The following is a 14,441-nucleotide window of genomic DNA, read 5'->3' as shown; positions in this document are numbered from 1 at the left end:
TGCTAACAGCCAACAGAGGAAGGGGATTCCCCTAACCAGCCAGCCTATGCTGTGAAGTGCTGGGCAGAGTCTGCTCAGCCTATGCTGTGAAGTGCTGGGCAGAGTCTGCTAAGAATGATGGTTTGCCCATTTTTGTGGTTGGCCATCATTTTGGCAGGATAAAAATCCCCAACAGCCAGTTTACCCCACCAACCACCACTTAACAAAACACAAACAAAAACTTAGGTTTGTTTATTGAGAAGAAAACCAAAGCTCTGGACAGAAGACAGGGATAATGTCTTTGCATCCCTCGGGCCTAATGGTCTCAAAAAATATTTACTGAGGTCATTTGATTCCTGGGAGAGTTAATCATACATAATTTTCCAATCATTTCTGTCTTGGAACTGCCCTTGGAAGGCAAATCCTTGTCTTAGAGTACAACCAGGTAACGGATTGTGGCTGGACTAATTTTTTAATTGTTATAAAATGTGGTAAGGAGAGGAGAGAAACAGCAGGAGCCTGAGCCTCCCAAGAGCTTAGAATTCATTGATTGGTCACTGATGAGTTGTTAAAGATGTTTCTGTTTAAAACTTGATGGGAGCAGGGAGAAGGAAGGTCCAATATGGTCACCAAGATGACCAGAAATCCAAACGCTATGACAGGCAAAGCTCTTGAGCAAAAACATTGGGCAATAGGACTGGACTGTGCGTTTCTGAGGTCACGTCAGCAGTCTCCTGGGCTGCAGCTTTTGCTTGCTCACGGTGCAATTTGTTCAAGCAGTGCAGCTGGGGGCAGCAGCGCTTTGGATACAAAAGCGGCGGCTGGTGAAAGAAAATCAAAGTAATCCTCATTAAGTTCCTATTATCTTAAAACTTAGAAACCCTAATGAGAGACTTTCAGAGCAAGTGGAACAGCAGGAGGGCACATCTGATGGACGCTGTCTTCTGTGAAGATGTCACTGTTGCCCCAGGCCAGCTGTGTGCCCACATGCCTCGGAGCAGTTTCCCCAGAAGCAGCCAAGACAGATGGGGCACCCAGGACTCAGAAGCCACGGGGAGGAGCCCAAGAAGAAGGCCAGAAGTGACACTGGCATCCTGAAGGAGACCCTGGGCCAAAGGGCTGACTATCTTTAACCCTGCCTTTTGTTAGCTGTTCCTCAGAAACTCTGAACAGATGTAAATCTGAACAGATGTAACTCTGAAGGTCCCAGATTCTTTTAAGTGCAGTGATGCCTAAAGGAGGTCAAATTCCTTTTGAAGGACTCTCTCACCTCTATGATTCTCAAACTGTATTCTCATCACATTTCAGGTAGAGGAACTTCTTGTGAGAAGAAGGAGAATGCTTATTCCCCCGGCAATGAGCAATTGCGAAAACACTTCTCTGTACACTTGGCAAATGGTTTCTGGCGTTTTCTGTGCAAACACTACATCTCCTTACCAGCTCTGCAGTGTGTCTGGGTACTGCACGGCCCAGTGGTCCACATCATCTCTCGGCCCTGAGCCAAGAGTGTGCCCGGCAGCGCTTAGCACCATACAGGGAGTCTACGGGGTCCTCCAAACTCCCTCCTACGAGAGCAGGGCAGGAGATTATCAGGTGGCAAGTCACAGTTGTTAGGTATTGTTATTATTATCCTGATGTGTAATAAATCTGCATGGTGCAGTAAATTAAAGCAAGGCTCTGTTCTCACTTTACACACTGCCAGTAGTTTTATTGTAACAGCTTGAAGACCTGCGTTTCCCTTTTTAGGCAGAGAAAAGGAAGCTGTGAAATGTTAAGATAGAACAAAAGGATACGTGAATGTAGTCTGCCAGACAGGTATTGGACAGAAGCCAGCTCATCAGGACAGCCAGCATCTAACATATCTATGGTCAATGGTGTTCGGGAACTTTGGGGCCTTACAATGCCCACAAGAATTCATTCGAATTCATTTTCATATCAATGGATCTGTATTCGGCAAAGAAAGACAGTGCTTTCTTTCCGTGATAAACCTGAGTTGATTGTAGGATCACACAAATTGGTTCTGGAACTCATTAAAGTCAGCAAATGAGCATTAGTGAGATAGCTGTGTAGGCTGAAATCGTGATAATCTGTTCATTTTGGCAATTATGGCTCGAAGGGTGAAGAGAGAGGTGGTGAGAAACGCTACAACTCCCAGCAACAATATTACGATGCATTTCAGGTGCCCGTTCTGTGATGTACAAGCCCTGGCTTTTCTTCCTTTACACCATGCACCTCGGTTCTGCAAGAGACAAGGGAAGGGCTTGAGAAACACTTCCCGTCTACACTTTGCCAAGTCCAAAGCCCAGGCCAAGGCCTTTAATCATATCCCCAGCATACCTGACACCTAACGAATTTTTTTTGTCAAGAGTCTTCCTCTTTGGTAGCAAATCTATTGTTATTCTTTGTTTTAGAATTTAGCCTTTACTTTCGAAATTCAAATGATTAGTCATTCAAGATTTCTTAACTCTCTGGTTCCAGGGCCTTCCATTTAGCTTTTTCTCCTTTTGCACTAGGTTCATAGGCTACTTTCCCCTAAACTAGGCATACTGTGTGCTGGTGCTCTGCTCTATGTCTCATTGAGTCTCCTGAGTGTTTATTAAGTTCTCGAGTGGAAGCAGTGACCGATTTTATTTTCTTGGGCTCCAAAATTACTGCTCATGGTGACTACTGCTGCGAAATTAAAAGACGCTTGCTGTCGAAGGGAAAGCTATAACAAACCTAGACAGCGTATTAAAAAGCAGACACATCACGTTGCTGACAAAGGTCCATATATTCACAGCAATGGTTTTTCCCATGGTCATGTACAGAGGTGAGAGTTGAACCGTAGAGAAAACTGAGTGCCAAAGAATTGATGTTTTTGAGCTGTGGTGTTGGAGAAGACTCTTGAGAGTTCCTGGACTGCAAGAAGATCAAACCAGTCAATCCTAAAGGAAATCAACCTTGAAAGTTCCCTGGAAGGACTGCTGCTGAAGCTCCAATACTTTGGCCACCTGATGCGAAGGGCCAACTCATTAGAGAAGACCCTGATGCTGGGAAAGGTTGAAAGCACAAGGAGAAGGGGGTAGCAGAGGATGAGATGGTTAGATGGCATTACTGACTCAATGGACGTGAATTTGAGCAAACTCCTGGAGACAGTAGAGGACAGAGGAGCCTGGTGAGCGATATAGTCCATGGGGTCGCAGAGTCAGACACAACTTAGCGACTCAGTGACTGAACAACAACAGAGTATATAGTTGATACTCATTATGTAAATGGTAATTAATTAATGTTCCAAAGAGTCATATATAGCTCATTCTACAGCTAGCAGCTCTATTCCCCTAGTTTACCATCATATCTGTATTGCCCTGCAAAACCGTGTACTCCTCATGACTTTCCAGCCCAAAGCAACTGACACCCTTGGTAATCCCCTTGGCAAAACCCTAGTTCACCCTTTTAGTCCTCCTTAGAAAATACCACACTTTCCCTTGAATCTCATTTATTAACAGCAAGCACTAAGACAGGAAACTTCATTCTCTGAGTTTGAGTAATCTCATGAATTCTATTTTATTTCTTCTATGTTTTCCCCCTAATACATTCTACCTCTGGTTAATCTGTAACAAGCCTAATCAGTACGAACTCTGGAAAAGCTGAGATCATAATTTCCGAATCTGGTTTGAATTTGGGATTTGCTCCCTCAAGTCAAACTTAATATTGTCCATGTACTAGAAGTGGGTTTTCTACTTTCTGACCTAAAACTAATAGTTTTTATGCACAGTTTAGGATCTGGCTCAACTAATTATTAAAATAGAAAGGAAATTTCCAACCCTTTCCCTGGCCTTTCTCCTATCTTACCACAGCTCCCCTCCCACCCCAGCACACACACACACCCCCCACCCCACACACACCCCCACACACACCACTGGAAATGGGAAAGATGGAGTCCTTGCTTGAATTCCCCTTAGATTGTATCATTGTTTTGAAATGATTGGTTCTTATCCAGAAGCAGACAGGGACAGAGTAAAGAGTTACTGTTTTAGCTCAGCCATATAAAGTAGTACAGATCCCAGGCTTTAATCTTTCTATAAGACTGCTCTGGGATATGTTCTTCTTTCTAATGAATAAACAGTCATGTTAACAAATATTTACCAAATGCTTATTTTGTTCCCAGTACTGTATTATTCATTTTGTTATTTGATTTAACTTAACTCTTATCCTTTAAGGTAGCACTGATGTTTTCATTTTCATAAATGAGGAAGCAACATTTAAGTTAAATTTAAATATTTAATATTTTAAATATTTAAAAATATTAGGTGGGATAGATCCAAGATGATTAGAACCAGAAGACTGATGATGGTGACTCCCACTTACCTCCCCACAAATCAATTAGAAGAACATTCATGGGCTGATCCTGCACTCTTTGAACCATTACTATGAAGCTCCTCACTACCCCCTCCAGGTGGGGACACAGTTTTGAGGGCGTTAGCCTGCTGTGGCCACCTTTACCTGTCAAAGCAATAAAGTTATTCTTTTCTACTTCACCCCTACCCCTCAAATATTAGGTGGCTCATGCTGAGGAGTAGAACCAGAGTTTTGGATTCCAGGCCTACTGTTCTTCACATTTCACCATGTTTCTTCTTGTCCTATTTTTAACTTTGTGCTAATAAAATTCTATATGCTAGAACTGTAACTCTCTGTACAAGGTGGTTACTCTTAAGTAACCTACAGAGGACAGACATCTGCATGTTACTTGAGTATGTACCATTCTGATGAAACCCCACCCTGGAGATGGCATTGACTCCTGAGTAAATACTCACCTAGTAAATACTCAAGTAATACTTCATAAAGGTTTACCCAAATTTCTCATGGAAATTTGGAGCTTAAGACATCTCCAAGAGTGGGTCCGAGTGTTGTGCATCAAGGGAAGGAATAGAAAGCCTGATGATACTATGAGATGCTGGTTGGGTGTTCCTTTATGTCATAGATAATGGGTCTAAGTCATATTACTTTAATTTGTTGTAAGCGGTATTGAAAGTGACATGAAAATGGGGGGGTGGGGGTGGAATCTCTGCCTAGATATTTTTTTCTATTTTTTAAGATGTTTGGTTAGCAAATAATGATTTATTTTTCCTGTAAAAACAGCTAGTATTTTTTATTTTAGGATTTACCGTGTGTCAGTTACCATTGTAAATGTTTATGTATTATTTAATCTTCACAACAACTCTATGAGGAAAATTTTACATACACAGATACTGAGGCTCTGAGAGGGGAAGTAATTTGTCCAAGGTCACATAGCTGGTAAGTTGTAGGGTCAGAATTTGAAGTCACACTCTGGAGCGTGACTCCAGAGCCTACATGTTTCATCACACTTAGGGTTTCCAGATAAAATACAGGATGTCAAGTTAAATCTGAATTTCAGATAAACAAACCCTAAGTATTGCATGGAACATATTTACACTAAAAATACATTGGTTGTTTATCTGAAATTCAAATTTAACTGGACATCTTGTATTTTTATTTGCTAAACCTAGCAACCCTAACCACATTCTTCTGCCTTCTTAAAAAGGCATACATATGTCTGTATCTATACAGGTTGCTTAATTTGTGGTTTACATATGCTTGAGTTTTGTTACAGAATAGGAAATGATGTTAACTCATCCACAAACTAGAACAGGCCTCTTGGATTCCTCTTCCTTCCATTTATTGAAGGCTGGGTTGGTCTGGGGCCAGCCTTTCCTCTGATAGGGTGGTTAAGTGCAAGCTTTTCTCTATTGATAAGAGAAGTCTCTGCCTACGGTTGGCACGTTCTGGCCTCCTGCCTACATCAAATTTTCTCTTCAGAGGCCAGAAGTATCCTGCCTGGTGCTCCCCCTTACTTGCTTGCTGCATAAATCTTAGATTCTCTGTTGGAGTTTTAGAGTTGCATGGTTGAGTAGCTGCCTCCTCCCAGATGATGATGTTCACAGAAAGAAATGGAAAAGGATGAGCTGGCTTATCAGAAAACTTAGCAGAAAGGGACACTGCACATCAAATCTGTTGTGTAAAACAATAAATAGGCAATATACACACCACCAAACACTCATGTTTATCTGGATATCCACGGATAGATGAATAAAGAAAATCTGGTGTATGTACATAAAATGGAATATTATTCAGCAATAAAAAGAAGGAAATCTTCCCTTTTGTGACAATGTGGATGGATCTAGAGGGCATTATGCTATGTGAAGTATGTGAGAGAACGACAAATACTGTATGATCTCTCTTATACTTGGAATCTAGAAGAAAAAAAAAAAACTCATAGATACAGAGAATAGATTGACAATTGCCAGAGGTGGGAGAAATGGGTGAAGAGGGTCAAAAGGTTAAAGAAAAATTAGATGTTGTCTGACTAGCATACAGCTCATCCCTCATGTGATTCACTACACAAGTTGGACAACATCTGCGCTGGTCTATGCCTTACTCAAATAGACAGGTTTACTGACCACTTGCTCATATGTCAGAACAATATGAAGTAGCCACAAAATATTCTAAATGTTTACTCTCATTTTCTGTATTTATCTAAAGGTCAGCTGGTGCTACAGTCTGAATGTTTGTATTCCCCCAAAATTCTTACGTTGAAATCCTAATTCCCAAGTAACACGTCCAAGGTCACACAGTTGGTAAGTGGTAGGGTCAGGATTTGAAGTCACACAGTGTGACTCCAGAGCCTACATGTTTAATCACACTTAGGGCTGCCAGATAAAATACAGGATGCCAAATTAAATCTGAATTTCAGATAAACAAACCCCAAGAATTGCATGGAACTTTACACTAAATATATATTTGAGGTGGGCACTTGGGAGGTACTTAGACTTCGAGGGTAGAGCCCTTGTGAATGGAATTAGTGCCCTTATGAAAGGGACTTCCCTGGTGGTCTAGCAATTGAGAGTCTGCCTGCCACTGCAAGAGATACGGGTTCCGTCCCCGGTACGGGAAGACTGTACGTGCGATGGAGCAACTAAGCTCGCACACACCACGATACTAAAGCCTGCATGCCCTAGAGCCCACGCGCTGTAACAAGAGAAGCCACTGCAGTGAGAAGCCTGTGTGCTGCAACTAGAGAGTAGCCCACTCACCACAACTACAGAAAGCCTGCACAGCAATGAAGACCCTGTGCAGCCAAAAAAGAGACATGCGAGAGAGATCCCCTGCCCCTCCCACCAGTTGAGGATACAGCAAGAAGGTGCCGATAAGAACCAGAAAGAAGGCCTTATCCAGAACACGAGCATACTGGCATTGTGATCTCAGTTTCAGTATCTAAAACTGTGAGAAATACATCTCTGTTGTTTATAAGCTATCCAGTCTGTGATATTTTGTTATAGCAGCCTCAGTGAACTACAACTGGTATTAAGCAATTCTGTGGACCAGCACCAGTCTGTGGGCCACACTTTGGACAGCACTAATACAGAAAAGATCAACTTAGCACATAACTAAAATATACAGATATGCTAATGATTTAGATGTTTGGCTTGTATTCTCTCTCCCTCCCTCACCCACTGCCCCCCCTCACTCTCTCTCCACACCACACACACACACACCCACACACAAACACAGAGACATACACATATTCCTGAAATATTTACTGAGAAACTACTATATGCCAGGTACTTTTCTAGGTTCTGGAAATATGGCAATGAACAAAACAGATCAAATGCCTGTCCTCAGGAAACTTCGATTCTAATTCAACCAATGTTCTGACACTCAGAGATCTGAGTTCCAGCTCAATTTCCCACCAGTTAATAGCTCTGTGTGCGTGTGCATGCTAAGTTGCTTCAGTCATGTCTGATTCTTTGAGACCCCATGGACTGTAGCCCGCCAGGCTTCTCTGTCTGTGGGATTCCCCAGACAAGAACACTGGAGTGGGTTGCCATGCTCTTTTCCAGGGGATCTTCCCAACCCAGGTATTGAACCTGCATCTCTTATATCTCCTGCACTGGCAGGCAGGTTCTTTACCACTAGCACCACCTGCTAAGCCCTAATAGCTCTGTACTTCTCTACAATTCTTGTAATCACCCTGAACTACTTTCCCTAATTCAAAATGAGACTGATACCTAGCTTAATGACATTGTTGGTAGGATTAAATTAGGTACTGTGGAATCATTTGGAAAACTGTAAAATGATATACCAATGTCAGGTCAGAGTTTAACCCTGTTTCCTCCTTGAAGGCAAGTACCATATTTTTTCTTTCTTTGTATACCTGGTAACAAGTGTAAGTGTTTAGCAAGGAGCAAGCATTTGGTTAAGGCTTATTGAATAAACAGATATAAGGTCCTACACATGTGAATTATGTTTTTTGTGTGTAAAACATAGCACCTGCTGTTCAAATCCTTAAAACCACTGCACCAACAGGAAAAATATATTTGGTACTGTGGAACAGAGCAAACGTTAATTCTATTCTCAGGTTTCAGGTTTCTAAGAGTTAAAGGTCTAAAAATACATTTTCTAAACAATTTTTAGATGGAAACCTCTTTTTATTGATTTGTATCACCATCTGAATGGGTCTTATAGGCCTTTTCCATAAACTGACCCTCTGAGTAGCTAAGCTGATCCTGCGAGTTCCAAGCATGCCCATGTTCTCTAGGATTACGAGTTAGAAGTGACTTGTAAAACCACCCTGTAAAAGGTGGGAAGCATTTGGAAGAAACTCTCAGCAAATAGTAACATGAAAAGAAATACAGTCTGTTTCTTTTCAAAAGTTGGAATTTCATATTAGAAAACCTCCTCGTTTTGTTTTTATTTTTAATTTTAAGATCAGTTTACTAAGTTCAATGATGAAAGCTATCAGAAGAAGATTTTCCTAAAAATTATTTTTTCTTGGAAAAAAAGGAAAATCACTACCTTCTCAGCATAGCCACTGAAGCTGTGGCAGTCAGAACGCTCGAGGACAGGGGTAATCCATCAGTTGGTTAAGGCAGAGTCAGGGTCAGCAGGAATGTAGCCTAGATCCTCCTCATCCTCCTCCGGGTCCTGGAACAAAGAATCATCCACCTCCATATCATTTCTGACATCCTCCAAGAACAGGGTATCAAGATGTGTCAGGATTATTAACTATTTTGAATGGCTGTTTCCCATTTCATTACTTTTTTCCTGCTTGTTCTTCTTTCCTTCATTTCTTTTTAATTTACAAGAGTTCTTGGCCTTCCAACTTAAGAAATTCTCAATTGTCACATCAGTGCTTTTGGCTCCTTCTGCTTCTTTTTCTCTTTGTTTCTTCCAAGGTATAAAGACATTCTCTTTTAGGGCTACTGATACTACACTTAGAGTTAGGGAGCATGAATGTTCTTCTAGAACTCAATTCACAGGTTACTTGAGGAGTACCTCATATATATCAGGTACAAGACCAACACTAAAAGGGGCTATGATACAGAAAGCAGTGATCTGTAAGAGGGAACATTTTGTAACAGCAGTACAATGAATGCATAAAATAAATGACAAGGCAACTTATGAGTACCACAGGTGAGGTTAAAAACAGAAATTGTAGGGAATTCCCTAGCTGTCCAGTGGTTAGGACTTGGTGCTTTCACTGCCAGGGCCCAGGTTTGATCCCTAGTCAGGGAAATAAGCCATGCAGTGCAGCAAACAAACAAACATCAACACCAACAAAAACCAGAAACTGTATTTAAGAGGAGAGGAACAATCAGAAACGTTTCCAGGTACAAACTGTTATGTAAGACAGGCCTTCAAGAATTTCAACAGATTTGGGGTCTGGAAGAAGAAATGGGAGGCACAGTTCCAGGCAGAGACAATTTACGCAAATGAGTTAGCTGCTTTGTAAAAAGTTGGTAGGAAATATAGCAAGCAGTTCAGTTTTGCTTGAGAACCAGCACTCTATTATGTAAAGGGGCAGTGCAGGGTAAGGCTGAAAAAGGGGGATGGAGACATTCAACTGGACAAATGTCAGATTAAGCAGTTTTACCTAATTTGACAGGAAACTACTGATAATTTTTAAAATAGGGTGGAGCCGTGATCTGGCCACTGCTTTACGGAGATGGTTCTGGCAAGAACACCAAATGGATCGAAGGGAAAGCAACTAAGTGGAAGACCAAATAGGAAACTACAGCAAAAGTCTAGATGAGAGGTAACCAGTAGCTGACCGAGGGCAGTGGCAATGGGGACACAGAGGCAGGGGCGGATGGAAAAGACACTGGGTAGGAAAGGTCTATAACTGTCTGTCTAATACAGTACCCCCCAGCCCCATGTGGCTATCTAAATTGAATTTATATACACTAAAGTTATAAACTTTGTTACTGGTGTGCTGTAGTCAATGGGGTCACAAAGAGTCGGACATGACTGAGCGACTGAACAAGTTATAAAATCCAGTTCCTCAGTCAATGCTCGATAGCCTCATGTGACTACTGTATTAGATATGCGGATAAAGAACATTCTCATCACAGCAGAATGTTCTATTGGATGGTGTTGATCACTGCACTTTGGGGGTCAGTTGGGTGCAGGGATGGGGAAGATGGATTAAAGGTGGTTAAAGTTTGGTGGATGAATGACTGAGAAAGATAATGCCAGGAGCAGGAAAGCGGAAGTAAGGAGCAAAGATGTTTAGTTTCTGTCAAAAATCAGACAGGACGAAGTACCTACACAAATGCTCGGGTGAGTAAAGCAGGGCAAAAGGGACTCTTCCAAGGCTCATAAAGCCACACAATCCCCTGCTCTCAACCTCCCCCAGGTCAGTGGATCACAAGGACTGTGACAAGACAGGAGCCCAAGAGTCTGGTATTCCCTCAACTCCGAGGTACCTGCCTGGACCTCATTTCTCACAGACACCTCACTCACCCTTTCCCATGCTCAATTCTTGGAAAGTCCCCTTGCTTCCACTTACTTGATAGCTTCCTCTTGAACTAATCTTTCCTACAGGGACCACCAAACCATTGACCCCACTGCTTTTTTACTTGCTGTCTGGGAACCCACTCCAGTATTCATTTTTGCCTGGGAAATCCAGTGGACAGAGGAGCCTGGTGGGCTACAGACCATGGTGTCAGAAAGAGTCAGACATGACTTAGCGACCAACCGCAAAACAGCTGTTCCCTCCCAGCTTAGATTCTAAGATCTATCACTATAACTACTCCCTGCCTTATACTCCTCCCCTTTTCAGGACTTCCATCAGCAAAACCCAGCCCTGGCCAAATCTACCTCTCCTTCAACCCCGCAAGCTATGGAATGTGGCTGGAGAAAAACCATACAACCTTGCTGAGTGGTCTCACTCAAATATAGGACCACCAACTCAAGAAGACCTTCAGCCTTGTCCATACTACACTTCCACTCTTGGAGGGAATTCTTTCTCACTTCTTCCATCTTTCTCACAGCTTCCATCTCATAAACCCAACAGCCCTTCCCCACTCATAGCTTTCTATTACTAAGAATAAAAGAAAGCTCAACAGCCCTCATCTACCTTATCAAACCCACGGAGGCAACTTGCACAAAGAATATTTGGTACAAACTGGGAAAAGAAGCACACAAACTTTGTATGTGTGCATGTGATGATACGGAGGATTTTCTAAAAGGCACTGCCTCTGCAGATGGAGGAATTAGAAAAGGTGCCCCTTCCTCCAGGTTGATTTGGCCTCAAAACTTGGTTGGAAAAACAGAGGCTGGATTTCAGCTCCCACATGCTTCCTGGACAGACATGGCCTGAATAAGCCATCACCAAATTTACTACCTGACCTAACTGTGTTTGTGCCCATAAACATTGCCTTCTCTCCTAAAATACTGTCCTTGCTCCTATCCACAGTCAACTGCTCCACTTCTACGCTAGTCCCATTGCTTCTCACCCACTGAAGGACAAAGCTTTCTCTAGCTGACCCCTCTTATCTTCTGCACCATCACCTTTACCTCTCTAAAGGATCATTCCAGCATACCAACATAAGGAAACAACTCCTATCTTTAAAATACCTCCCCTAAATAACAAGTGAACTAAAGAGCCTTTTGATGAAGGTGAAAGAAGAGAGTGAAAAAACTGGCTTAAAACTCAACATTCAAAGAAAACAAAGATCATAGCATCCAGTCCCATCACTCCATGGCAAATAAATGGGGAAACAATGGAAACAGAGACAGACTTTATTTTCTTGGGCTCCAAAATCACTGCAGAAGGTGACTGCAACCATGAAATTAAAAGACGCTTGCTCCTTTGAAGAATGGCTATGACAAACCTAGACAGCATATTAAAAAGCAGAGACATTACTTTGCTGACAAAGGTCCATCTAGTCAAAGCTATGGTTTTTCTAGCAGTCTTTTGGGGGCTTCCCTATAGCTCAGATGGTGAAGAATCTGCCTGCAATGGAGGAGACCTGGGTTTGATCCCTGGGTCAGAAAGATCCCTTGGAGAAGGAAATGGCAACCCACTCCAGTACTCTTGCCTGGAGAATCTCATGGACAGAGGAGCCTGGCAGGCTACAGTCCATGGGGTCGCAAAGAGTCACACACTACCGAGTGACTAACACTACTACTATTACTATGTACGGATATGAGAACTGGACCATAAAGAAAGCTGAGTGCCAAAGAATTGATGCTTTTGAACTGTGGTGTTGGATAAGCCTTGAGAGGCCCTTGGACTGCAAGGAGATCAAACCAGTCAATCCTAAAGGAAATCAACCCTGAATATTCATTGGAAGGACTGATGCTGAAGCTGAAGTTCCAGTACTTTGGCCATCTGATGTGAAGAACTGACTCATTGGAAAAGATCCTGACGCTGGGAAGGATAGAAGGCAGGAGAAGGGGAGGACAGAGGACGAGATGATTGGATGGCATCATTGACTCGATGAATATGAGTTTGAGCAAGCTTCAGGAGATGGTGAAAGACAGGGTGAAAGCTTCAGGTGAAAGACAGGGAAGCCTGGCACGCTGCAGTCCATTGGGTTGTAAAGAGTTGGATACAACTGAGCGACTGAACAAAGATCCCAAGTACTCCTCTCTCTCAGTGGATCCTGAGGGCAAAGGTCCTCAAGAGCTGCTTAGACTTGCTATGAACACTTTTCTTCCTCACCTCCCATCTCTTGTTAACACACCCTAATCAGACTTCACTGAAACTGCTTTTCTCAAGGACATCAGCATCCTTCATCAGGTCAAATGCAGTGTTCAAACCCTCAGTCCTCACCTTATTTATTTCAACAGTATTTGATAAGGCTGATCACTCCCACTTTCCTGAAACAATTCTCTTATCTTCCAACACTCCACCCTCTGCTGGTGTGGCTCCTATCTGGTAGTTCCTTCTCCTCTTCTACAGAATTTCCAAAGGTTGGAGTTCATTTTGGTCCTCTCCACTAGCTACTCTCCCTCTTAAGTGATTTTATGTAAGACCTAAGGCTTAAAAAGCATCTATGTGCTGATGATTTCCAAATTCATATCTTCAGACTCATATATCCATACAATTGTTTACTCAACATCTCCACTTGGATGTAGAACAAGCACTTTATGTAACGTACGAAACAGAATTCCTACTTCCCCCATTCCAAATTTTCTTCTCTTTAAATCTTCTCCAGCTCACTAAATAATACCACCACTAACTCACCCTTTAGGTCCTGAACTTAAGAATCAGCCATGAGCTTTTTGTTCGTTCACACATTCTCTGCCAAATCCATTCCAATTTAAAGTGTATCTGAATACATACTAATACACCCCTTCCTCGCCTTCTCTGCTGCCATCCTAGTCCAAGCGACCACAAAGCGCTTCCTCACTGGTCTCCTTGAAGACATCTGTGCTTCCCTGTTGTGTATTTTACACATAATAGCAAGAGTAACTCTTTAAAATGTGAACGAGATGCGGTCATTCCTCTGCTCACCCTCCCATGGCTTTCTGTTGCTCTTAATAACAGCCCATAAGGCTCCATAGGATCTGACCTCCCCCATCACCTCTCTCAACCTACTACTGCTCTGTGGCTAGCTGATTACACTCAGCCATACTAGCCTTTTTTGTTGGTCCTGCAACATGCTGGGCTATCCCTACCTTTGCGTGTACAGCCGAGGTTCTTTCAGCTTGGTAGACTCCCATCCGTTTCCCCTCCCCTCCCGAGGTATTTGCTAGGCTTATTCCTTCATGTCATAGCGTATGTGATTATAGGGCTCCTCTGAGGGGCAATACCTGGCCATCTATGAAGTCATCCTATTCCTGGTTTTATTTTTCTTCACTCCGCTTATCACTTTCTGAAATTTTTATTTCTTTGTTGTCTCTTCTCTCCCACTAGAATGCAAGCTCCATAAAGGCCTTTACTTCCATTATTCTCTGTGCCTAGGACAGTGCCTGGTACCTACTAGATGCTCAATTAGTACTTGTCAAATGGTCGTATTCCCTCCAAAATTCTTCTCCTCCTGAATCTTCGAACCATTTCTCATTTCATTTCCGGCCTCCCCCCTCCACTACCCAGCCCAAGCTAAAAGCCGAAGCTCCCCACTCCTCCCCCGCGGCGTTCTTAGCTTTTCCACCTCCTTCCTGCGCGGCCCCTT

At 42.7% G+C, this 14,441-nt stretch overlaps 1 long non-coding RNA gene across 3 annotated transcripts; it reads right to left on the bottom strand.

Moving 5' to 3' along the window:
• Nucleotides 1-219: 219 nt before the first annotated feature.
• On the bottom strand, nucleotides 220-14,363 carry LOC129654959 (uncharacterized). 3 transcript variants are annotated; one of them, XR_008715683.1, is made up of 3 exons: nucleotides 14,250-14,363; nucleotides 8,833-8,961; nucleotides 220-800 (listed from the first exon to the last, which is right to left on the bottom strand). It is a non-coding gene; the product is annotated as an uncharacterized LOC129654959 (long non-coding RNA). The 3 variants fall into 3 exon arrangements; XR_008715682.1 differs by having other exon boundaries at nucleotides 14,080-14,350; XR_008715684.1 differs by lacking the exon at nucleotides 14,250-14,363 and adding an exon at nucleotides 13,945-14,084.
• Between the last annotated feature and the right edge of the window lie 78 nt (nucleotides 14,364-14,441).

Source organism: Bubalus kerabau, chromosome 6 (genome assembly GCF_029407905.1).
Source record: "Bubalus kerabau isolate K-KA32 ecotype Philippines breed swamp buffalo chromosome 6, PCC_UOA_SB_1v2, whole genome shotgun sequence".
NCBI lineage: Eukaryota > Metazoa > Chordata > Mammalia > Artiodactyla > Bovidae > Bubalus > Bubalus kerabau.
This window is presented reverse-complemented; position numbering and strand designations above follow the sequence as displayed.